Source organism: Macrotis lagotis, chromosome X, assembly GCF_037893015.1.
Source record: "Macrotis lagotis isolate mMagLag1 chromosome X, bilby.v1.9.chrom.fasta, whole genome shotgun sequence".
NCBI classification, from domain to species: domain Eukaryota; kingdom Metazoa; phylum Chordata; class Mammalia; order Peramelemorphia; family Peramelidae; genus Macrotis; species Macrotis lagotis.
In genome coordinates, this window is record NC_133666.1 from 27,918,097 (window position 1) to 27,944,671 (window position 26,575).

The following is a 26,575-nucleotide window of genomic DNA, read 5'->3' on the forward strand; positions in this document are numbered from 1 at the left end:
CCCTAATAGGTATTACAGTCTAGCTGGAAAGAAAAAGATCTGTCCATAAAACATTTAAGCAACACCAAGGGCTAAAGGAGAACTCGGAGTGAAGCGAAGGAGTGATAGATACAGATGAAAATATGATGAGGAGTGGGATGCCACAGGACCATCTTGGTCACATTCAGTCTACTGTTACCTGGAAGAACCTTCATGTATCTCTCCAGAAACATTGTGGCCCAGTAGAAAGAAGACTAAATTTGAATTTAGGCAACATGGTTACTAATCCTCATTCTGCTACTTACTAGTGATGTGACTAGTGGCAGTCTGAGGCCTCGGTTTCTTCCTCTGTAAAATGGAGAGAAGGGTGCTTGCATGTTCTTCCTCCTAAGGGCTATTGTGAGGAAGACACTTTTTAAAACCTTTAAGTTCTCCAGAAATGGGAGCTGTGATTATTCTCTACTGAAGCGCAGTGACTCACCCAGAGCTGGGCAGCAACCGGCAAAGTAATTGGATGCTAGACTTCCTAACATTGCTCCCTCTTGTCAACAATTCCCCACAGTCCTGACAAGTGCTGGTTAGCCTAAAGACTACTTTTCTCACAGCCCGTGCCAACTGCCAGTATCTGACAGGAGGTTTGGTGAGGGGAGTGGGGGGGGGGGGAGAGGAATTATACATAATTCCAAGACAAAGTCATTTGCATCCTAAATAGAAAACAATGAAATTCATTACAATTTTTTAACAAAAGCCTAATACCCTTAAAATCCATTGCTGCATTTTAACTTACTTTTTTTTAAAATCAAAGTGTTTCCTATTGAAATTAACTTTAAAAGTTTTTGAACTCAAAGGGTTTGTTTTTATTTTCTTTTAGGCTTTTCGTTTTCTGTTCATTTCTGAATAAGCTCTAAATCAAACTTTTCTTTGCACTTGGATAATACTACATCCCATGGCTCTAAGGCTGTACATACAAAGCACTTTTTCTCACAAAAGCCCTGTAAGTCAATGCTGAAGGGTTATGGGAAGAAAGGAACACCAATACCCTCTTGGCAGAGCAGAGTTGGTTCAATCATTCCAGAAGACAAATTGAAATTATGCTAGAAAAGTGACTAAATTGTTCATGCCCCTTGACTTAGAGATTTCACTAAATGTGTTGTAAATGCAGGGAGGTTCAAACAGTCAAAAGTATTCTCATATATAACAAAATATTCACAACCACACTTTTTTGTGGTAGCAATGAACTGGGAACAAAATGTGTGGCTGTCAACTAGGGAATGGTTGAACAAACTGGGGCAAATGAATGTAATGGAATATCAATTACTGTGCGTTGAGAAATGATAAATATGAAGAATTCAGAGAAACAAGGGAAAGACTTGTATGAACTGATTCCAAGTGAAATAAGCAGAACCAAGTGAATGCATTGCACAGCAACCACAGAGCTATAATGGAAATTAATTATTAAAAGACATCAGAACCTGGAAAACATTGGTATAGACTGACAGCAACATGATGTGATGATCAGCTATGATACTTAGTTCTTATCAGAAATACGTTCATCAAAGACAATTCTAAACGACTTATGATAGAAAAATACTATTCATACTCAGAGAAAGAACTATAGAGTCTGAATGCAATCAAATAATATATTTTCTCTTTTTTAAATTTGTTTTTTCTTTCTCATGGTGATGCAGAAAATTGATAATTAGGAATGAATTCTGTAATCTTTTATGCTGTTAAATTTTGCTAATTGTGGAAGGCTGTTTGCTCCTGAGATGTAAACTGACCCCTGTTGTTTGTATTCTGTCTCCCCATCCCCACTTCAACCCAGCTTCCCATTTCCCATTGACACTGACATGACAGGAAATGACATGTTGAACTTAGAGGTCATGCACCTTGGGAAAGAAAGGACCAGTACATAGCTTGCCCCAGGTGCTAGACTGCTCCCCAAGTGCCACCTTTTGTCCAACCTTCTACAGAAGTGTATTTGAGAGGATGCACCACCCTTTCTCGCTTCTTCTTGACTCCACCTTCTCTCATTCTCTTTCTTAGGCCACATGCTCCATGGCTCTCCCCCATGCCACCGGGGCTCTTGAGTGCTCGCTCTCTCTCCCTCCCTCCCTCTCTCTCTCTTTCATACACACACACACACACACACACACACACACACACACACTCACCCTCACTCAAATTTCACCTAACCTGTCCTCAAACTGCTTATTGCTTTTCTAGGAGTTTTACCCTGTATACTTTGTAATAACTTGTAATAAATCCTGAATAGTTTTAAAATCCCAGGGAGGAGCATAGGAATTCCCTCATCTTTCAGTAGCCCTTAATTTCTATCTTTAATTGATGACCCCTAAATTCCATCAGCAACAATGATTTTTCCCTGTTGTTTTGATTCTTCTTTCATAGCATGACTAATATGGAAATATGTGTAACATGATTGTGCATGTATAACATCTCAGATTACTTTCTATCTTAGGGCGGGGGAGAGAAAGGTGGGAGGGAGAAAATGTTACAAAAATGAATACTGAAAACTACCTTTGCATATAATTGGGAAAATCAATAATTAAAAAAACACACACATCAGAACTAAGATCAAGGCAATGAATGACTGGTCTTGATTTCAGAATACTGATTATGAAATATCCCAACTCTCTCTTATTATAAAGGTGGTGGACTGCTGCAGAATGAAATAATCATCAGACATGATCAATATATAGGTTTATTTTGCTCAATTGTACTTCTTTGTAAAAAGGGAGATTTCAATATGGACAGGAAAGAAAGTTATTTGCAAAAAATACAAATGTAAAAATATTGCAAAAAGATGCAATAAAGTTTTTGTTGAGAGAAGGAGAGGGAGAGACAGGGCAAGAGAGAGAGAGAGAGAGAGAGAGAGAGAGAGAGAGAGAGAGAGAGAGAGAGAGAGAGAGAGAGAGAGAGATTTAAAATGAAGAAACATGCAGTGACTTGTTCAAGGTGACAAAGTCTACGTTTGGTTTGGCCAGACTCCTTCCTTTGCACAACTAGGGACTGCTATTCCATCAAATGAAGCATCAGACAATTCTACAAGCAGACATCCAATGCTTCAATGCTCCTACATATCAGACGACACCAGTTGACTGGGTAGACAGGAGTCAGTATGCCTGGTTCTATGATACAGCCATCAGCACCTCCTCCTTCTAAACTTATCCCAGCCCATCTGGGAGTTAGGATCTAGGACTATTCTTGAATTGTGATGGCCAGAAAAATTCATCACTTGAAGGCTGACATTATCATCATAGGAGTCTCCACACTTAGGTCCTCATCTGAAAGTCACAATAGTCAAACCTAGACACAAAAGACATCTCAGCTGCCAGACAGAATAGGTGTCCCACTAGGATAGCTATTCATTCCCCAGAGTCACCTTCATACCCCAAATTTCAGTTAATAGTAAGGGAAAAAAGGATCTTTCTCTCAAGAGGTAGTCCATTCCATAGTCAAATCTAAATTTACCCCTGAAACTCTCACCCATTATTCCTGAAATGGGACTCTCAAGTCAAACAGAACAAATCAAATTCTACTTCCATGAAACAAGTCATTTAAACACCTGAACGCTGCTCCCATACCCTCCCTCCACGCACTTATCTTCTCCAATCTAAGCATCTCTGCTTTCCTCCAAACGGATGTTCATATGGCAGAAACTCAAGAGCCTTCCCCTTCCTTATTGCCATTCCCTAGATGACCCACAATTTATAAAGGTATTCCTAAAACATGGCACCTCAAACTAAGCCCAGTGTTCCAGATGGAGTCTGACCAAAGGAGGTCAGCCCCAAGATCTTTGATGCAGCCCCAAGATCTCACTGGGTTTTTGAGATTCTATTTTATATTACTACTGACTCAGTGAGCTCGCAAGTCACAGGTAAAGAGTGAGAAGAATGCTTACAAGTCACAGGGATGGGAAGAAGTGAGCAGAATATGGGGAGGGGGGAGGAACAAACAGACTAGTGGGACTAGAGATAAAGCAGTTAGGGGGCAGCTTGTAAAAGGCATGCTGAGAAGTCTGTTATTCGTTCATCCTGAGCCAAAATTGTTTTTTTGCCACTTCTACCTGCTGGGCCTGGTTCTGGCCTCCTCCACGTGACAGCCTTTCAAATACTTAGACAGACATCATTTCCCACCCCCACCCTCCAGCCTTCTCTTCTCTAGGGTAAACATTCCTAGTTCCTGCAGCTAATCCTTGTATGGCACAGTTTCCATTCCCAGTTCCCCTCCTCTGGACACGCTCCAGCTTGTCAATTAGAATGCTGGAATCGTGGTAGATTTCTTTTTTGACAAGACCATATGGGCCCGTGCTTGCTGGAGTCTTGTGAAAGAGGCATTTGGTGCCACATTTCACCTCCCTGCCATTTTGTTAAATTAGCAATTTCAGGAAAACAAATGGCTAGTTGCTGTTTCGCTAGCTCAGCACCTCCTTCCATAGGCCTATGTGTGCTGGAAGGGGAATTAAAGAACCAGCCAGTCTTGTCCCGGGGTACATTGGAATGCAAAACAGATGCAAAGCTTGGGTCTTGAGAGATAGGGCTCATTTAAAATCTGAAACCAGCTTTCTTATCAGGAAAAGCTGGGTCCTGGGCTTGGTGGAAGGCACCTTATCTAGAAGGAGGTTTTGAGGACAAAGGAGGAGGTACCGGGAGATGGGCCCTGACATCGCTCTTCTCTCACACAGAGTACGCTGGCAGTTGAGAGACATCCATTATTTAAACTTCTGACAATCTCAGACATACATCTGATGATTTATAATTTGCAAAGTACATCCACATCCACGCTCACTTCCCTCTTGCTAGGCCTCCATTTCCTCATCCCTAAACTGGGGGACTGTAATAGATAAGCCTAAAGGACAGGGAAAAGCTAAATATACACAAGACGGCTATAACCCTGCCAGCTCAAGTGTTTTGTGATTCCGTGATTCTCTGATTTTGTTTCATCAGATCCTCACAATGGGTCTGGAAGGGTATACGTTACCACCTTCACTTGAAAAATGAGGAGACTGAGGCTGAGAGGGTGTAAATGACTTAACCCAGGTCACACAGCTCCTAAAATCTTACACTGCATCATATCTGATTGGTTTTTTGGTTTGGTTTTGAAGGGCAATGGAGTTAAGTGACTTGGCCAAGGTCAGCCAGCCAAGTCAAACCCAGGTCCTCCTGACTCCAGGGCTGGTGCTCTATCCACTCTGCCGCTGAGTTGCCCCTGTATCTGATTGTTACTGAGGGTCTTTAATGGCAAAGAATAATTGAGAATTGCTGAAAGCACAAGCCATTTCTAAAATAGCATCCTGCCTAGTCTCTGGTTCAGCTTAGACCCATCAACTCAGACCCAGTGCAGAAGACCCATCTTTGCTCCACTCCCAAGAGAGCAGCTATCCGGCGGCATGATCCTGATGCCCCACCAATCCTCCTTCAGCTATTGTCTGATGACCTGATATCCTAGGGAAGGAACCAAGAGCCGTGACGGTCAGAAACTTGTCAAAACAACAGATTCATTTCTAGATCAGCATCTGTGAATGAACAAGCTCTAGTTCCACAGTCCCAGAAAAGTAGTCAACAGTGGCATCATTAGCCAGGTAGCCAGGAAGAGAGGATGCTGCACCAGAAGGAAGGCAGATGCCCCCAAATGGGATCTGGAAATTCCATTCCATTTCCAACAGAGAGAGGAAAGAGGCTGCATTGGGCAAGTAGTTCATGTCATAGAAAGGTCACAGGATCATGGAGAGAAAAGCTCAGGGGAAACCCTACAGTGCTCGAAGAATTGAAATGATTATGAATTCAATCCCGGCACCTACACTATGCACAGCAGAATATAATAGTAATAACTAGAGTAGGAGGTCTTAACCTGCAGTCCACAATTTCACTACCTACTAAGTGAAATTGGGCATGTGCCATAATTATTCTGAACAGGGGTTCACAGGTTTCACCAGAATGCCAAAGGGGGTCTCCCACAGACACAGAAAGGTTAAGAATCCTGGGAATTAAGATTTAGAAAAGCGGCGGGTTGGAGGGTAGTAAAAAGGGACCCTAGATTTAGAATCAGAAGCTTGTCTTCAAATCCTGTCTCTTTCACATCTGGCTGTGTAACTTTGGGTTGGTCACTTAGCCTGCCTGAGCCTCAATTTTTTTCTTCTATAAAATGGGGATATGTTGACTACATTATTCCTGCCTATTGGCCGAGTCAGATGTGAAAATACAAATTTTACAGAAATATGGATCTAAAGCTGGAAGGGACCTTAGAGGACATCTAGGTCAACCCTCTTACCTTAGAGAGTTAGAAACTGAGGGTAAGCAGCGAGGAGAAGTGATTGGCACAAAGTCACACAGGTTGTGTCAAAGTTGGGATATGGACCAAGGTTCTCATTTGACTCTCAGAGTCACAACTCAGGGTGGTTTTGCTGCACAATCACTCCATGGACTCTCAGGGTTGATTCGCATAAACTTCTAGGCTCTCTGGGAATCTCTTACACTCTGCCCCACTCCAAGTGGTTCCTCTGGAGCTGAGGCTTCAGTAGGGGAAGGGGACCCATGGCATTTTAGAAAGATATTTAGAAAACAACATTGCAAACCTTCAGAATACCAATCAGATAGATAGATAGAGAGATAGACAGATAGACAGATAGACAATCTTTCTATGCATTTAAATGTATTACTAAAAGGGATTCAAAATCAGATAGATAGATAGATAGATAATCTTTCTATGCATTTAAATGTATTACTAAAAGGGATTCATTAAGAGGAGTGGGGAAGAATTGTTGAGAATTAATTGAAGTAGAAAAGGGTAGCTAAGTGGCTCAAGAGATAGAGATTCCTTTTTTTCCTGAGTTCAAATCTGGTCTTAGACACTTACTAGCTACATGAGCCTAAACAAGCCACTTTACCCTATTTGCCTCAGTTTCCTCATCTGTAAAAGATGAGTAAGAGAAGGAAATGGAAAACCGCTCTAGTATTTTCATACTAGACCCCAAATGGGGTCATGGAGAGTCAGATACAACTAAAATGACTCAACAGAAACAAAATTGATATAGAAAGGAAATAGCATTAAAAAAGAGAGCTTTTAAAAGGGACAAAGGAAAAGAGAAAGGGTTTAGGACAGAAAGCTAAGAGATCTGTGCTCTGCTATTTCATACCACTTTGCACTTGGCCAGCTCCCCCCACCTATCCCCTTTCCGAGGCTCAGCCTATTCCTCTGTAAATTGAGGTGATGGAATTTGGTAGCTTCTATGGCTCCCTCCAACTCTGAACGTCATTTCTCTCTGCTAGAAACTTTTCATCGACTCATTTGGCTGCCCGTTTCCAATTCATCAGCCTAGGATTAGTATAGTAGTAGGATGAAGTGCAGACAGAGAAAGATCCCAGGGAGAACTGCATCAGGTTATGATGGTAGAGCTCTTAGAACTGGCTGACGTGACCCAGTACTCACTTGTCAACATAAAAATGATGCCCAATTCTACAGTGCTATAGGAGGATTTTCAATGTATTTTCTTTATAATAATTCTGGGAGGTAATCAGTGAGAAGATAATTTATGTCCATTTTATAGATAAGGAAATGAACTCACAGAACCGTTAAGAAATTTGCCCAAGGTCACACAGTTAGTGAGTTTGGGAGTTGGGATTCCAATCTTTCGTTCACTTTTGTCCCATTGTCTCTCCTGGGTAATTTGTGATTGTTCTCCTTACAAAATGTCTTTAATGAGTAATCTTGCTTATTCTGTTACCAACTGCAATGCCTCTGGATACCATTTTCTTTTTCTCTTTGTAATAATTCTTGCTGTACTTGATGGCACAACGAGGGAGTCTGGCCCAGTCTGTTCCAAGTACCTGCCTGATATTTTCAACAAAAAAGAAAATGGATGAGACTTGAATGCTTTCAAAGTGGCAATCACACACAGCCTGGACAAAACCATAGTTACCTCGGTACCTCTTTCAGAAGGACCATCATAGAAAATTCGTCAGTGAGGTCACCCCAGCAGGGTGGCTCTTAAATACACAAAGGCCTCCTCACCAAACAAGCCCTAAGTAAGACATCTTCAGGGGCGCTGGGCCAAATGGCTGCCATTAACATCAATGGGCCTCCTACGGCAAACTTAGAGCAGTGCTCAGAACACTGACCCCAACTTGGGTCACTGCAGCTCCAAGGCCCTGACGTACACAATAAAGCTGCAGGGCTCTGGGAAGAGGCCTGCTAGCTTCAGAGAATGGGGGGGGGAAGTCAAATACAAGATGATTTCAGCTGAGAGAGAGAGAGAGAGAGAGAGAGAGAGAGAGAGAGAGAGAGAGAGTGTGTGTATGTGTGTGTGACAGAGGAGAGGAGAGGGGAGGAAAGGAGAGAGAAAGGGAGGGAGGAAGTAAGAAAGGAAGGAGATGAAGGAAGAAGAATGGAGGAAAGGATGGAAGGAAAGGGGGGATAAAAGGAAGGAGAGGAAGGAGAGGAAGAAGGGAGGGAAGGATGGAAGGAGAGGGAGGAAGGAAAGAAGAAAGGAAGGGAGGGAAAGGAAGGAAAGGAAGGAGGAAGGGAGGGAGGGTGGGCTGGTTTAAGAGATAGCTAACCAGGAGAAAATGTTTGCTTTGGGTGAGGGTTGGATTAGATTTTTTTGAGGTTCCTTCCAACTTTGAGATTCTAACAGAACCATCTGAGTCAAATGCCTGACACTTTGTAAGGATGAAGACATTTTTCTTGCTCTAAGACTGTAGGCAGAGGGTAGGGAGGATTTCCTGATTATAACAAGGACATCCCTCCTATGACACAGATCGGTAACTCCTCAGTCACAGAGGGTCACCTAGGGCACTGATTGGTAACTCTTGGATCTATAGCTGAGTCATTGAAGACCATCTAGTCCAACCCCCAAATTGTATAGGGAAAAACTGAGTTCTAGAGAGGTTGAATAACTACGCCAAGGTCAAACAGACAGTAAGTGGCAGAGGGAACATTTTAAATTGGGTCCTCTGACTCCAAAGCCAGCACTTTTTCATAGTCATATATCTAGTATATGGCAGAAACCGAACTTGGATCCAGGCCTTCATGACTGTAAAACACACCCTCTAGATAAGGCCCACCCTCTATCCATTCATGCTTTCTCTTAAGCCAACATTAAGAAACTAAAATTTCATGCAACCATAAGGTGCAAAAAGCCTGGAAAAGAAGGAAGAAGACTCAAACTTAGACAGATGTTCCTGCTGCATGGGCATGTTGGCACAGACAAGCTCTGGGGACAATATGGCTTTCAGAATCCACTCCCCAATGCTTCACCCCGTCTCTCCTAATTCTAAGACTCCAAACTTGAAGGAACAATAATTATAATCATGAGGATATTCTCTCCACCTACATGGCAGACCCCCCCCTTCATTTTCCTGTTTCTTCCTTTTCTATATGCTGGAAAATTGGGTCACTGGAGCTGACAATTAGAAAAGTCTGATCAATTACAAAATTCTCATCATCCCAGGCAGATGGGAGAGGAACCCCTGAAATAAATATCATACCTCTCTCCTTTTGTTCATTCTGTTTCCCAGGCCTAGAATTAATATTCTTGCCTTGGCTCTGTCCTAATCATATCCACTCTTCAAAACCTGACCAAAATCCTGTCTTCACTGGGGAGGCATTTACACCATTGGACAGTGCTCACATCACTAAGATCACAAATCCACCAAAGCATCAGAAATATTGAAATAGGCATGGGGATCAAAATCAGTGATCACAGAAAACCAAAGCCAAGGCTATATCACATAATGGAGAATATGTCTACTTTCCTTGTCTTCACCACATATAAGCAGTGAAGTGACTAGAGCTCTGGCCCTGGAGTTCAGAACACTTGAATTCATATTAGAAACTAGTAGCTGTGTGACACACATTAGGCTGAATGACCATGGGCAATCCCTTGATGTCTCTCTGCCTCAGTCTCTGTCAAATAGTGTGAATAAAAGCACTTTCCTCCCAGGTTTGTTGTGAGGAAAAAATGAGGTAATTTTGCATTTTGCAAACTTTAAAATATTATGAATATGCAGTCATCATTATTATTGGTATTATTATTATTACTTCTACTCCTAATATTACAATTTTATACTCAAATAAAATAACCTGAGAAAGATCAGAAAGAAGGGGGAGGAAAGTCCACTTCCACAATAAAATCTATTTTAATTTCTCTTAAGCACCAAGTCTTCCCACCCACATATATACTCACTTCTTGGTTCTCAAACCACATAGCCTGGCCTTGTCTTATGTATGAATCATCTTCATTTAAGCCTATTTCTCAGTCCATTTCACCACTCCTGGATAACAAGTCACATGAGGGTAGGGAGTGAGTCTTATCTATCTTTATTTCTCCTTCAAAACCTGATAGAGAAAAACAGAAATTGGACTATTGGTGGTAGCAGTGGCGATGGTAGTAGTGGTATCAGTGGCACTGGCAATGGTCAGTGGCAGTGGCAGTGAATGTCAGTAGGTGTTATGTGGCTTATATTCAACCAGATATTTTTTTCCTAAGAACTGCTCTTGATCCAGGTCTCTCCTTCCTCTCTCTGTACTGATCAGGTAAGGGGAATCTTGAGAACTTCAACAAAGCTTTGCATTACTCCAGTCACATTTCATTTTTCTGATTCGGGCCCATTATTCCAGACTGTCAAGCTGTCAAGCCAATATTGGATCCCAATTCTGCCATCTAGTTTATTAGCCATCCCTCCGAGTTTTGTGTCACCCACAATTCAGACATACAAATCTTCAGTGAAGTTACTGTTATTGTTTCAATAAAATGAAGAAAAGGCTCTTTTTGAGTCAAAGTCTAGCTACACGAACCTATACAAGTCTGTCCATCACTGGGCCTCAGTTCGCTCAATGTAAAATGAGGAGTTGAACTGAAGGATCTCTAAGATCTTTTCCAGTTCTAAGATGTCCTGCAATTTAGAGATTCCACATGCAGGGCTTTGTGGTCTTATTGCATAGCAGAAGGAAAGAAAATATCAAATTTGGTATCTTCCCAAAAGATTGGAAACTTCCCTGAGAGGATGTTTATGGGATGCTTTGTAGGGCTACTGTGGCAAGCTGAGATTCCCAATGGATTAAAAGACCTATATATACTTCAGGGATTCAATTATATAGAATTTTCTATTTATTGATAAGGAAAATAAAACATTAGCCAATATAGCATAACAAGCCTTTTTTTTCCTCCTCTTCAGAAAATTGTTAATATCAGACCATGGTGTGGAAAGAACAACCTTTTTGGAAACTTCATAAGCAAAATGGAATTCTCTACCATATTTCCCCACCATATACTGAAATATGGGGAGTAAAAGTAGAAGGTTAGAGACTGACAAAAATAACTACATGGTGGGCACTTAAGAACATTAGGAATGGGACAGGTCGGTGACACAGAGGAGAGAACACTGACACTGGCATCAAGAGGACCTGAGTTCAAAGCAAACCTCAGACACTTGATATGACTTGGGTGATCTTAGGCAAGTCACTTAACATCACTGCCCCCAAAAACAAACCAACTAACAACAACAAAAAAATGAACATTAGGACCTAAAGAATCAAGAGCTAAATCAGTGGTCTGATATCAGGAGTGTAAGCTGTAAAAGGAATGTAAACTACCTCTTTAAAATAGAGAGGATTGGTAGAGTAGTCAGGAGACCAACGTTGAAGGCCTTCACCCCTTTGAAAAGTTGCTTCAACTCTCTGGTTCTTGAAGTCTTCATCTCAAAGCTAAAATCACTGGATTCGATACCTTTCAAGATTCCTCCAATTGCAAAGACTGAGACTTCAGGATGGGTACTGCTTCTGACCTGGTTTGGAATTTCTACTCCATCACTTTTAGGTCAACTAGGTGATGCTAGTTGGGATTACAAGGGAGGACTCCATCTTTGGGGGTTGGAGAGGGCAGTGAAAAACCAAGAAATGAATAAAGGCATAAATCAAACATTTTTAAAATACAAATTAAAGGTCATCTCACTTAAAGAAGGCTTCCTTTGATATGAACTGGATTGGCTTCTACAATTATTCCTCTTTTTATGAAAATAGTCAGCTCAACTATCTATCTCTATTAAATGCTCTCATTGTCAAAGATTCCCTTTTTGTCTTTACTTGTCATTTTGTCAGGGGAAAAACACAAAAATTTCCAGTATTTTTGCCATGTGTATGATGGAGCTGGTGCTGCTCTCAGGGGAATAACTGTATAAACCCACAGCATAGTTAAGCATCTAGGAGTCATACTGGAGTGGAAGGAAGGGGCTTAATATCAAATTATTAGCGAAGAGGGGGCTTCTCAACAGCAGTTATTCAATTTACAAACTAGACAGGTAGAAGGGGAAGGGGAAGGAGTTCCTAGGATCAAGGACCAAGCATCTGTCAGAATCCAGATGAGTCAGAGAGAAGGTTCAGCAACAGATTGGTTCACATACTGGCAGACAGTTTTTTTCATGCTTAAAGAAGGAAAATAATCTGACGTCACTTTTACTTTCTAGACCTCAGTTTCCCCATTTGTAAAGTGACAGTGTGCCAAAATTAAATGACTTTTCCTATTTCTTTCAGCTCTAGATCTCCATCTAGAGCACTTCCTTTTGGCTTATTAAAGATTCTTTTAGTGAAGACAATGGATACACATATTGGATAGAAAAAAAGCTACTGTTTCTCACTCTTGAAAAAGACTACTGGATTTGCTCATTCCATCAGTATAACAATCAGGCACAATTTGGGGCTATCTGCGATGGAGAATACCATCTGTATCCAGAGAAAGAAATGTGCAGTTTGAACAAAGACCAAAGACTATTACTTTTAATTAAAAAAAGTTATCTTATTATGCAATTTTGCTATCTCTTACACTTTATTTTTCTTCCTTAAGGATATGATTTCTCTCTCATCAGATTCAACTTGGATCAATGTATACCATGGAAACAATGTAAGACTAACAGACTGCCTTCTGGGGTGGGGTGGGGAGGGAAGCAAGGTTAGGGGGAAAATTGTAACATTCAAAATAAATAAATAAAGCTTTTAAAAAAGGGGGAACCAAAGGGAAAATGCTACCTATAGCCTGAAATGTGAAGTCCCAGTGGCAATGCTTCTATTCCTGAATAAAGTCAATATAATTTGACAAAAACAAAAAAACAGCAGTGCAGTATTATAGAATATATGTGGAATCAGAAGACCCAGATTCAAATTCCAATTCTGCCATTCATTATCTTTGTAGCCTTCTCACCTCTATGAGTCTCAGTTTCCTCATCTATAAAAAGTGGGAGTTGCACTAAATGGTCTCCAAAATTTGTTAATCCTGGCTCTTAATCTTATGCACAGACACCTTTGGGGTAAGAATGAACCAGTCATGATTTAGTTATATGCTGAAGGAGAGCATCACATGAGAGAATAGCATCTCACTATCCTTTCCTGGAGCCATTTTTAAAGAGTAGATTCTTTGACTAGTTGCTGGAGACATGGATGGCTCACATATCCACAAGGCCTGAAAATTTACTATGTCCCAGCTAGACAAAAGCCATCACACACTGGATTCAGGACTTTAAGTAATGGGATTTTCTTTCTGAAACTTTTCTAAAAAATCAGTCAATAAATAATTTGTACAGCTTTAGAAAAGTTGCTTGTGATATGGATTGTTCTTCTAATGCTTGGCCCTGTGATAAACAGGCTTATGTTACCTATTTGTGTTGTTTAGTCATGTCTGACTCTATGGGACCTAAAACGTCCATGGGGTCTTCTTGGCAAAAACACTGGAATGGTTTGCCATTTCCTTCTTCACTGTGTCCTCATTTTACAGATGAGAAACTGAGGGAAATAGGGATTAGGTGACTTGCCCAGTGCCCCACAGCTAGTATGTATCTGAGAATGGAATTGAACTCAGATTCTCCTGACTGTAAGACCTGTGTTCTATCAACTACACCACCCAGCCGCCCAAGCCATCTAGTCGTTTTGCCCAATTTGTTCTGTAGTCAGGCTTAGATGGCACAGATGACATACCAGCCTCTCTGCCTGAAGGGACTAATTAGTTGTTTCCCCAGTATCTCTTCCGCCCCACTCCCAACAGATTCAGTTATATCATAAGATTCAGAAGTTTAAAACATCAGATGGGATCTCAGAAGTCAAACCACCCAGTCCAGTTATCTAATTTTACAAAGGGGGAAACTGAGGCTTTGAAAGGAAAAGGTACTTGCCCAGAATGACTCAGCTATTAAATGGCAGAGCTTGGGATTAGAGGCCAGTCAGATGCTGAATGCAAACCTAGTGCTCCTTCTTCTAATGTGTCTAATGGGAAGGGAGATTTGTGACACACCATAGAAATGAGTTTGGATCCACTGCTGTTCATCAGCTGTGTGACCTTGGGTAATTCCCTTTTCCCTCTCTGGGGCTTGATTGTTTCACATCTTAAAGGAGTGCACTACAATAGCTGGTCTCTTCTAGGGAAGAAAAATCTTAGGCTGAGTAACTGTTCTAGAAAGTTAAGGCACGAATATCAGCCTATTGATATGCACATAGAGTAACTAGCAAGGCCTAGCTAGTTGAAATTCCGAACCCCAAGCAAACATCTGTTACTGAAAGGGTACCTTGTCCTTTGTTAATTGCTAAATGTGTGATTCACTCAATTGGGGAGGTTAGGGGGGAGGAGTAGCAGGGGGAAACATGAAATGGGAGCTGCTTCCGAGGTGTTTATGTCTCTTGCAAGGCAACATGGACTGACTATGGAGTAAATTCTCCCTCTGCAGGGAGATCTCACTTTACTCCAGAGATTTGCAACTTCAAATAATAGCAAATGTGTGTGGAAATGGAATTTCTGCAATCCAGATCTGACCTTTGCATAGTCTTGGAGGTTCACAGCTCCCCTTTCTCTAGATTTTCAGGTTTCTATGGATTTGTTTCTGACAATGACCCTATGAAGGAAAAAGTATTAAGATTTCTACTCCCATCTTACAGAGGAGGGGACTGATGATCAAGGATGGGAAGTAATTTGCCCAAGATCATGTACCCAGAAGTGAAAATGAATTGTGGTAACTTCCAAATCTCCATCCCACACTTTTCCCTATGGAATGTTGCATAGCATTACCATTTCATAGATGTTTTATCTTCATTTTTAAAAGTAGTAAGTTCCGGGGAAGGCTAGGTGGCACAGTGGATAGAACACCGACCCTGGAGTCAGAAGTACCTGAGTTAGGGGTGGCTAGGTGGTACAGTGGATAGAGTACTGGCTCTAGAATCAGGAGGACCTGAGTTCAAATCTGACCTCAGACACTTACTAATTACCTAGCTGTGTGGCCTTGGGCAAGCCACTTAACCCCCTTTGCCTTGCAAAAAAAAAAAACTAAATGAATTTTTTTTAAAAAAGTAGTAGGTTCCCTGTCACTGAAGGTCTTCAAATATTGGCTAAATAATCCCTTGTTAGGGATGGTATGGAGGGGGAGGAATTCCCTTTTGAGTATAGGTTGAACTACATGGCCACCAAAGCCTATTCCAAAGAGAAATCCTGAGACTTGCCACTTTATTTCAATTGGTGGAGAGGAGACCAGAGATCAGGGCAAACATTTCTTGAAGGAATTCAAGCCATGAAGACTGAGGAAAATAATATTTTGAAGGGACATGACAATGATAATGACCTTGATCATAGAAATGTACTAGACTTGGACTCAGAGGAATTAGATTCAAATCCTGCCTTAGTAGAATAGTAGAAAAATTTCCTAATCATCATCTTCTCTGTCCAAAAGTACAAAGTGATGGGCTTCCGAATCCCGAGGGCCTGGATAAGACCACTTAGATTGCAGAGATGATTAAGGAATAGTTTAGAAATGATGCCCTCTGAGGTTGCAGGATGTTATCAGTGGCCCAAGATACTTAACCTTGATCTTATCAGCTTCAATGATTCCTTTCCATTAATGCCTACACAGATGATTCCTAGATATATATATATATATATATATATATATGTATATATATATGTATATATATATGTATATATATATATATATATATATATATATATATATATACCTATCCCTACCCTGTTTTCTGAGCTACAATTTCATGTTACCAGTTGCCCATTACTATTGAGGGCACCACCATTCTTCTAGGTTCCCATGTTCACAATCTCAGTATCCTTCCCAATTCAGTACTTTTATGCACCCCACATATTCAATCAGTTACCAAATTGAATTGCTTCTTGGAATACTATTGTACATTAAGAAATCATGAACAGGCAGATTTCAGAAAAACCTGGAAAGACTTGCACAAACTGATGCAAAGTCAAATGAGCAGGACAGGAAAATAAAGTACACAGTTATCAATGACATTGTGTGATTTACTATGAATGACCCAACACTTCTAAGCAACACAATGATCCAAGACAAGTACAAAGGAATCATGAAGAAAAATGATATTTTTATCCAGATAAAGAATTTATGGACTCTGAAATGCAAATCAAAGCATATTTTCAATTATTTAATTCTTTTTCATGGTTATTTTTTCCTTTTGATTTGTTTCTTCCACACCATGAAAGCACATATATAAAATATAAACTATATCAAATTGCCTCTTGTTTTCAGAAAAGGGGGGAGGAGGAAGGGAGGAAAGGAGGGGGAAAAAGTTTGGAACTCAAATTTTTGAGAAATGAATACAAAAATTTTCACAATATGTAATGGGGGGGGGAATACTATCAAATTGCATTGCTTCTGGTTTCACAGCTTCTCTCCATTCATGCATCTACCCCAAATAAAGTTCTCTCATCTACTCCTTCCCAAGGCCAAGCCATTTCAAGTCATCTCATTCCTTCTCATATCCTCCTACTTCATCTTCCCTCCACCATTATTTTCAATCTTTCCCTATCTTCTCTACTGCCTACAAACATACCCCTGTCTCCCTCATCCTGAAAAAGACCTCACTTATTCCTTCTATCCCTATTAACTATCATCCTATCTCTCTTTTGTCCTTTGTGGCTAAAATCCCTGAAAAGACCATTTAAAATAGCAGGCTCCATGCCTCAACTCTACTTACTGGCTTCCTAGACTCCCTTCAAGACCCAACTAAAATCCCATCTTCTAGGGACAGCAAAGTAGCGCAGTGGATAGCGCACCAGCCCTGTAATCAGGAGGACTTGTGTTCAAATTTAGCCTCCGACGCTTCATAATTAACTAGCTGTGTGACTTTAGACAAGCCACTTAACTCCATTGCCTTGCCCCCCAAAAAGTCCATGATAAAATCCCATCTTCTACAGAAGCCTTTCCCAGTCCTTTTTTCTAATGCTTCCTTTCTGTTAATTATCTATGTCTTATTATATATGTATATATATGCATATATATAAACTAGATAGATGAATAGATAGATAAATATATACAAGCAAGATCTGTTATAGATAGACACAAACAAGATCAATTTGTGATAGATCAACAGAAAGATAAATATAAACAAGATCTATCTGCTGGAGAGATACAGACGTGATCTATCTGTTATAGACAGATCCAACTAAATTGTATCTGTTAGGTACATGGATACAAATAAGGTCTATCTTTATAGATACAAACAGATACAGACATGATCTATCTGTTATAGATAGATCCAAATAAACTGTATCTGTTACAAATATGGATACAATTAAGATCTATCTTTATAGATAGATACAGACAGATACAAACATGATCTATCTGTTATAGATAGATCCAACTAACTTGTATCTGTTAGGTACATGGATACAAATAAGGTCTATCTTTATAGATACAAACAGATACAGACATGATCTATCTGTTATAGATAGATACAAATAAACTGTATCTGTTACAAATATGGATACAATTAAGATCTATCTTTATAGATAGATAGATGCAGACATGATCTGTCTGTTATAGATAGATCCAAATAAACTGTATCTGTTAGGTATATGGATACAATTAAGATCTATCTTTATAGATAGATACAGACAGATACAAACATGATCTATCTGTTATAGATAGATCCAACTAAATTGTATCTGTTAGGTACATGGATACAAATAAGGTCTATCTTTATAGATACAAACAGATGCAGACATGATCTGTCTGTTATAGATAGATCCAAATAAACTGTATCTGTTAGGTATACGGATACAATTAAGGTCTATCTTTATAGATAGATACAGACAAGTTAGGTATATAGATACCAAAACGATCTAATTGTTATAGATACAAACAAGAGCTATCTGTTATATATAGATAGATAAACATTTACAAACCAGATCTGTTTCTCAACTTCTCTGTAAGACTATGATACTCTTTATGACAGGGACTGCCATTTTGTCTTTTTTTTTTTGTATCTCAAGTGCCTGGCACATAGAGGGCACTTAATAAATGCTAACTGATTGATATTATCTCCCTATCAATAAATTGCAATGACTCCCTATTACCTCTAGGATCAAACATAGATACCTTATTAAAGCTCTTCAGAACCTAGCCTCTTTCTAACATGCAAATTTTCTTACACTTAATTCCTTCCAGGAGCTCTATGGTACAACCATACTTTCCTTCTTGCTGTTCTGCATCCATGACATTTCATCTACTGTCACCATGCCTTTGCACTGGCCATTCCATTCTCACTTCCACCTCTCAGAATCCTTGTCTTCCTTCAAAACTCAATTCAGCTGCTACCTTCTACAAGATTTTACCTTCTAAGACTGTCTTTCATCAACTCTGTATATATCTTGGATGCACATACATATGTATACATTCTCTCCTCCATTAGACTGTAAACTCCTTGAGGACAGGGTCTCTCTTTTGCTTTTCTTTGTATTCAAATCACTTAGCACTTTGTCTGGTACAACCTTGATAAAAGTTTACTGAGTAATTGCCCCTTATATGCTTTCTACTCTGGATGGAGACTTGAGTTCAATTTAAAAGAGGCCAATTTTGTGATAGTAGCCATGGTGCCAAGAGGCAACTGCTTGCCAAACAGTGATTCTTCTTGCTGCTCCCTTCCTCCCTCTCTCTGCTCTAATAATCATCTCCTTCTGTGGACTGCTATTCTAAGAAAGGTCTCTTCCAGGCAGGAGTCCCCACTTTATGATCCTATCACATGCCCCATAAAGCACCTTGATATCTCATTTCCATTAGCAGCAGCTTCTGAAGAAGGACAGAAATATAGATTATAACTAGGAAGGGACACAAACCAAACCAAAAGGGCCTTTTGACCTCACAGAGAAGCAGCATTTCACCACTAGAATCTAATTTGAAATATTTTGTAGAGTTCATGATGATAGGAGAGTTACTTAAGAAAACAGAGTCTTCAGGGTATCAGTTGTAAGAGGACCAAGTCCCTGGAGGAGGAGACAGTGCTCCCTTACCCCTGTGAGCATACAGACCCTACTGGAGAGCCTCTAATTAGCCAAGGCAGTCAGTTCAGGGGGGATGAAGTAAAATGCAAAAACCACTGGATTTGGAATCAGATGACTTGGGTGTGAATCCTGATTTCACCAATAATTTATTATGGGGCCTTGGGCAAATCACTTCTCAGTTTTCTCTTCTACAAAAGGGGTAAATATGATTCAGTCTCTAAAGTTTTTTTAGCTCAAAATCCCATGACCCTCTTCATAAAATGGGGATAATTTTCATGTCAGTCAGATGTTAGGCTACCACTTATTATCAGTATGGATGGGTTTCAGCTTCCTCATCTGTAAAACAAGAAGATTGAACTCAATGGCCTCTAAGGCATCTTCTAGTTCCAGATCTAGAATTCTCTGGGTGACTTTAGGCAAGTAACTTCATCTCCCTGGGCTTCAGTTTCCCCCTTTGTAAAAGAGGGAGACTAGATGGACCATATGACCTTTGAGGTCCTTTCTAGCCCACTCTACATCTAAGATCCCCAGTGTATTCCTGAGCAGATCACTTCATCTTCCTGGGACTCAGTTTCTTCATATGTAAAAAGGGGAGGATGAACAAGGAGGTAACTTAACCTAGTTCATGAGAGCCAATTGTTAAATTTCGCTGTGAACATTTACATTTCAGAAATCAGCAAATGCTACAAGTCAGAGCTTGATGTACTATTTTGCTCATTGTTTGCACTTGAAAAAATGATAGGGAAAACAAAGGGAAATCAGATGAGTTCACGACAATAGGAGGATCATATATATATATATATATCATGAGGAAGACTCAGTAGTAAAATGATCGCCATCTTCAAGTATTTGAAAGGGTATCCTGGGAAAAAAAGAAGGGCTGTTGGTCTGCTTGACCTCAGAGGACAGAACCAGGAGCAACAAGTAGAAGTGACAAAGAAGCCCATTTAGACTAAAGGTCAGGACAAATAGCCTAATCATTAGACCTGCCCAAAAACGTAAGGACTACCTTAGTTGGTTCCACTTCTTTGGAAATCTTCAAATTGAGGCCAGACAAGCGTTTATCAGGTGATGGTGAGGACTCCTTTCATGTATTGGTTGGACTACCTGCCCACAGAGATCTCTTCCAAGTCTTGAAACCTGTGATTCTATTGCTATAGCTACCCTTGGTAGAAAGGGCAAAAATGCAGCAAAATAGAGTAGTAAAAGCATTCACTCATGAGTCAGAAGACCTGGGTTTGAGTCCTAGCTCTCCTGTACAAGATGTCTGCATATGAGATAGGAACAATGTTGGTCCACCAATGGGATGCAAATGTTACCCCCCCCCCCACTAAGCCCCAATACCAAACACTCCACACAGAAGTTCCTAAGCTACAAGTGAGGCGCTATTCATCTCGGGGGGACATCATGGCAAAACTCTGGCGTGACTTCCTGGGGAAGTACAAAATTTGAGATCTGTTGAACTCCACCGACTTTCTCAACAAAGAAAAGCCAGTTTGTGGCTGGTACTCTTGGAACAAATGTGACATGCCATCGGTAAGTGTGACCAATCAGCAGTTTCTTTCCAACAGTTGAAAATCTCGCCATTTGCTTTGTCATTTAATCACCAGCGCCAGGCCCTGCCAGCCAATCCACAGTGCACTGGGCAGACAGGTCTGCATAATTCAGCATGGCGTTGAATAGGCTATAGAATTCTCCTAACTGTGATGACAGGTGAAAGGCACAGAGGGCAATTTCCTGGATTCCTATTTCAGATTTATTTTCAATGCATTCCCTACAAAGAATGTCCTGGACAGCATCCATTTTTATCAGATTGGTGAACTTTTTTTTTAAACCCAACTATACACAGAATGACCTAGTTGGTGAAAACAAGTCTAAAGTCAGTAATGCCTTCATTGTCCCCACACTGAGAAGCAACTTGCAATGGGCGGATTCCTCTATTATGAAGCATTCAAACTGTGTTGGAAAGGAGAGTTGGGAAAGGGCCTCTCTTTCCATCAATCTCGAATGAGAGATTTTCATGCCTTGGGGCTCCAGCAAGGGGGGGGGACCTTACTTGTTTTCAACATGAGAGTCTGGCATTCTTAGATTTACACAATGGTCAATGACTACAACAGCAGCATAGCATTCAATAAGTGTATTATTACTCTGAAGATCAGCTAGAGAGAAAGAGAGAAAGAGAGAAAGAAAGAGAGAGAGAAAGAAAGAAACAAACAAAGAAACAAAGAAACAAAGAAAGAAAGAAAACAGAGTAGAAGAAAAGCTCTTTGAGCAAGGTGCCAGAGTGACCTGATTAGTACATTTGCTGGAATATGGGACCATTCACAAAGCCACACCTAGAACCATAAACTCAGAGCTAGAAGATACATTAACAGTCTCCTGATTCAGCCTCTCACATCCATCCCATGTGCCAGAATCTCCTTCTACAATCTCAAAGACAAGGGGCCATCCTGCCTTGCTTGACTATTTCTAAGGACATAGAGCTCACTATCTACTGGAGAAGCCCATTTCTTTATTAGATAATTTGGCTACTTAAGATTTCCACAAAGTATTTATTAAGCACCAATTACACATATATTTCCTTACTTGAGGAAAAAAATGATAATTCCCAGCTCTCAAGAAGATGACAAGTTACAAAAGGAACTTCAAGAGAAAGCAAATATACAAAGAGCTATGATACAATGAAGAATGAGAGAAAGGGCAAAGAGAGTCAAAGTCCTGGGAAGTATTTGATGAAGGAGAAATCATTTTTGCCTGGGGGTGGTTGGTGGGTGGTGAACATAGGTGGGAAACATAAGAGGGAAGGCTTCCTAGAGGAGGGAGCTTTTGAGGCTGAACCTTGAAAGACTGGGAAACAGCTCATTAGAAAGAGGGAGAGAAGCTCATTTCTGAGCATGAAGATGGGTATTAATCTTGGCAGAGAAATGGCAAAAGTAGAAAAAATGAGAACCCAGCAAACAGAATAATATAGGTACATATGGGGGGGGGGGTTCATTGATATGGGGAACTCCTGATATGAAAACTCCATCTTCAGATACAGATCAGCACTTGCACAGTAAGACTAGAGTCTTGGGGAGTTCTGTGGGGACACTGAGGGGTTACATGGATTGCTCAGAGTCACACATTCAGCACTTGTACCCAGTCTTCCTGACACCAAGACCAACTGTCTATCCATTAAGCCAAGCTGTCTCTTCTGCTAAGCTGCAATTTTCTACCCCATAGTCATGGTCTGTCTGTTGGAGCCATAAGGGACCCATCTAATTCCTCTTATATATCCCCTCAAATACTTGAAGGCAGCTATCATATTTCATCCTCCACCCCTCTTGACCAAGACTTCTCTAAATATTCCTAAATCCTTGTACCAAATGTTTCCCTTATTTTCCTGAAAACCCTATTCTGTATCCCTCCCAGTTTAGCAATGGCCCTCCCCCACAAGTCTATTGTCCCAACTGGATGACATATCATATGTGGCCTGAAAAACATAGAGCACAAAAGAGTCATTTCTTTCACTTTGGACTCCATGCTTTTCTTGTGGCAATGCACGATCTCACCAGCTTTGTTGGCAGCTGTATGCCCATTTATACTGTTTGTGTTCAACTCAGACTTGGAGCGGGTTTTTCACATAAAATAGCAGTACAAACAACCCCCAAACCTTGCTACCTGTGCAGTCAATCTTTTCTTTTTTTAAAACCTAAGTATAAGACGTGATGTATTATTACTTCTTACTTTTAGTTCTTAAGCACCAGCTGGGGGGCGAGGGGATCCCTCAGGATTGGCAACTGTCTACTTTGCACCTGCCATAGAGAATGGCCAGAAGAAAAGAACTGAATTTTGTCCCAGGATAAGAAGCGCATTTTTTAAAACCTCCTAAATCCACAGCACCCCCCTTCCTATCCTCTGAAATCAGCATTCATTTCCAAGTTAGCAAGGACCTTGACTGTCTTTGGATCAAGTAAAAGAGATAGAATACTCCCAGCCACTTTTCGGCCACAGACCCAAATTCCACTGGCCCTCTCTGGGACACCTGAATTGAAAACCAGTCATTTGAACTGATAAAATACTGTATCTACCCAAGAAGTCTTCTCCCACCCCCTCCTCCAGCAGTCCCCCCCCCCATTCTCCTCCTTTTTTTCAATGCCCTTGAATATGAGAATGCTCTAGTTCCTAAAGCTGAGATCACAACAGAACATTGCAATAGAGCCCCCGGCGTAGCTTAGCAACTGTTTGTTATTTCTTCAGGCTTTTCAGAAAAGTCCTAAAAAAGAAAAAAGGGGGAAAAACGCTTTGTCAAAGTGAATGCTGAGCTGTATGTGTCTCCCCATTCCATTGGCAGGAACAGCCACCAACACACACAATAATCCAAGGCCTCAGGGAGAGGTAAGAATGACCTCTCCCCTCAGACCTCACAGAATCCTTTCTGGGCTCTCTCTCTAATACATTTCCCAGACCAAGTTGACTATTGTAAATGTGTTTGTTTCTTATCTCCCCACTAGAATGTGAGTTTCCTGAGGTCAGGTACAAGTTTTTAGCAAAGTTTTGTATCCAGGGTCAGATAATGTAGTCCAAAAGGGGACCTAAAAATCAGTCAGATCAATTCTTTATTTTTTAGTGAGGAGGAAACTGAGGTCCAGAAAGAAAGGACTTACCCAAGGTTACAGTACTGAATAAGCAAACCCGGGATTCAAGCCCAGGTCCTCTGATTCTAAGTCTAATAGCTAGTTCAGTGTTTATATGCACCCAGTATTCCATTAATAAATGTCTGTGGATGATACTGAGTGAAGTGAGCAGAACAAGAAGAACATCATACCTACCAACAGCAACATTTGGTGATGATCAATTATGATGGCTTTGCTCATTTCAGCCGTACAATAATCAAAGACAATTCTAAAGGACTTGTGATAGAAAAATCATCCATATCCAGAGAAAAACTACAGAGTCTTAATGCAGACCAAAGCTTACAATTTTCAATTTTTAAAATTTGTTTTATGCATTATGGCTTTTTTCCCCCTCTTGTTTTTTTCTTCCCTTTTTGATTTGATTCTTCTTTCACAACATAATTAATATGGGTCTATGTTTAACATAGTTATACATGTATAACCTATATTAGCCTGCTTTCTGTCAGGGAGAGGGGGGAGGGAAAAATGTGAGACTCGAAGCCTTAACAAAAATGATTGCTGAAAACTATCTTTACATGTAATTGGAAAAATAAATAAATAAAATTTAAAATGAATAAATGTCTGTTGATTAAGTGAATCAATGAATGATTCACATTCCATAGTACTCTATCATTTATAAAATGCTTTTAACAACAATACTTAGAGGTAGGTATTATGGGCATCCCTAGAATCTCATTTTAGTGATGAAAGAAAGCAGAGTTTGGAAATGCTTCGCTCAAAATGACAAAACTAGTGAATTTCAGAGTGAATATTCAAATACAGGTATCCCAATTCCAAGCCTAGAGGACTGAATTTAAATTCTGTTGCTGTTTGGACATGTTAGTCAAAACTGACTCCCAGTGATCTCATTTGAGGTTTTCTTGGAAAAGATACCGGAGTGGTTGCCATAGATAAGGAAACTGAGACAGATAAGTGAAGTGACCTTCCTAGTCACATAGCTAGTAAGTGTCTGAGGTGAGATCTGAACTCACAAAGATGATTCTTCCAGACTCCAATTCTGCCTCACTATCTCCCATGCCACTGAGTTGCCCAGTTTAAATTTAGCAAGTAGTAACTCATTGTACCATTCAGAAATAACTTTGCCAACACCCTGTTCTTTAAAAGATCTAGAACAGGGAACAAATTCAGTCAAAATCAGAGGTTTAAGAAAATACAGGCAGGTGATCTGTCATCCTTTTTTCCACATCCATTCTCAGCAGGATAGCTCTTTGAGGCTCAAGTGGAAGGGACCTAGAGATTCCAGGACAAGGAAACATGGAACAAGAAGGGGTGAAGGACTGAAGAAACAGGACACAGGGAGGAAGAAGACAAGTCAGTCTTCTTATAGGTCTTAAGAGAAACAAGGTAGTGTAATACAAAGACCACTGAACTTCTAATTCTGTAGAACTCAGTTCAAATGTTGGCTGCTGCTTACCAGTTCAGTAAATCATTTGGGTTTGTTCACTCAACTAAAATATGGAGGCATTATTATCCATGTTGAAAATACTTTAGGACTATTGGAAGAAAATGCCTTGCAAACCTTTTGGGACTCAAGAAGTGAAAAATAAGAATCAGGATTTGTTAAGTAAGGACCTTTGGCAATAAATATGTTTGTGGATTGTAAACAATTTGCTATAGATCCATGCTGGGGATAACACTGTAACCAATGTCTTCTAAGGTCCCATTTATTCACTCAATAAATCTTTATTGAGCACCTACCATGTGCAAGACCCTGGGACTCCAGTCTAAGAGGGACACAAATATAAGTAAATTGTGGACTCTGAGTGTACCATCTAATACAGAAGAAACATCTTCTCACAGAAAACTCAAAATGCAAATGAATCTGTGATTTTACCAATTCAGGAATTCTCTCCAATGATGCCAATCACAACTCATCTGTGTTACTCTGGTTCATATTCTGCCAAAAGTTCTCCACAGGGGAAAATTGGAACCTTGGTATGATACTCATCTTTAATTCCTTTAATACCATTTAAGTGGTAATCTATGACTTGCTACTATAAAACAGTAGAGGTTAAAATGTTTGATTGGAAAAGGTGGGCTTTTGTTTTATGGGAAACTTGGGATCAGTAAAAACTTTGCAATTTCCCAAAAATAATTCAGCTGACTTTTCCCCAGTCTCCAAAGCTGGGCCTGGATAATTGTCCATTTCTACTCTCAATCTCAGATTTATACATACTAGTGGACATACGCTATAGGGTGGCCTTTCAAATGAATATCAAAATCTGGGAAATAAATATTCTTCATCCACTTAGTCTTTCCCATGTGGATAGACAAACCAAACTTCTTTTGAGTGATTATAGATCTTTTCTAGGAGTCTAACCTCCTTCTAGGAAAGTTTGATGTCATCAGCGCAATTTCATCTACAAATAGGAGCATTTGGAGGATGTCACTCTCCATAAAGAATCCATCCTCAACCTGAATTGAGCAGGATCTGCTCAATCATGGGGCAGATAACCTTGACAAGTATGCCTCTGCTTTATATTTTGCAGAATGTTTACTGTCAGAGGATCAATGACTAGGGTTATTTTTGTTGTTACCTTCTAAAGAATCTTTAATGATGTTGACAACTGGATGGGAGGCATCTCGCTATAAAAGAGCCTTTAGGATTGTGTTT

General features: G+C 40.2%; 1 protein-coding gene across 2 annotated transcripts in view; it reads right to left on the reverse strand.

Annotated features, from left to right (window-relative positions):
• The window catches only part of HS6ST2 (heparan sulfate 6-O-sulfotransferase 2), a 313,319-nt gene that overhangs the window by 166,684 nt on the left and 120,060 nt on the right, over positions 1 to 26,575 (reverse strand). The window lies entirely within an intron of this gene.